The 467-nt window shown below is 28.3% G+C and overlaps 1 protein-coding gene across 1 annotated transcript in view; it reads left to right on the top strand.

Annotated features, from left to right (window-relative positions):
• The window catches only part of LOC106789195 (sortilin-related receptor), a 23,456-nt gene that overhangs the window by 11,310 nt on the left and 11,679 nt on the right, over positions 1-467 (top strand). The window lies entirely within an intron of this gene.

Here is a 467-nt window from a genome sequence, read left to right as displayed (position 1 = left end):
TTTTCGAGTTATAAATTTAGCATAAAAAGTTCAGAAAATGTCAGAGAAAGCAATGCCGCAAATTGTGAATCTTTGCAATTTCTTTCAAAAGTTTCGGCAAATATTTTTTATACTTAGAGCGAGCGAATCTTAATAATTTTTATATTAAATTAAAGTGCACTCTTTTGTCTACACGTAGAGTATCTTTTTGAGTTATAAATCTATTTGCAAAGGTTCATAAAATCGCAAAGAATACGATGCTGCAAATATTTCCTACTTTGCCATTTCTTTAAAATGTTTCGGCAAATATTTTTTATACTTTTAGCAAATAGATTTTAATGATTTTTATATTAAATTAAAGTGCACTCTTTTAGCTACAAGTAGAGTATAAATTTCAGTTATAAATCAATTCGCAAAGGTTCAAAAAATGGCAAAGAAAAATTGGCGGATTAGGCAATGTGAGTAATGCCTAAAACCAGGCATTGTTA

The sequence above is a fragment of the Polistes canadensis genome, unplaced genomic scaffold, assembly GCF_001313835.1.
Source record: "Polistes canadensis isolate GaletaPanama2010 unplaced genomic scaffold, ASM131383v1 scaffold_170, whole genome shotgun sequence".
Classification (NCBI taxonomy): Eukaryota; Metazoa; Arthropoda; class Insecta; order Hymenoptera; family Vespidae; genus Polistes; species Polistes canadensis.
The sequence above is the reverse complement of the archived record's forward strand: the minus strand, read 5'-3'. Positions and strand labels throughout refer to the sequence as shown.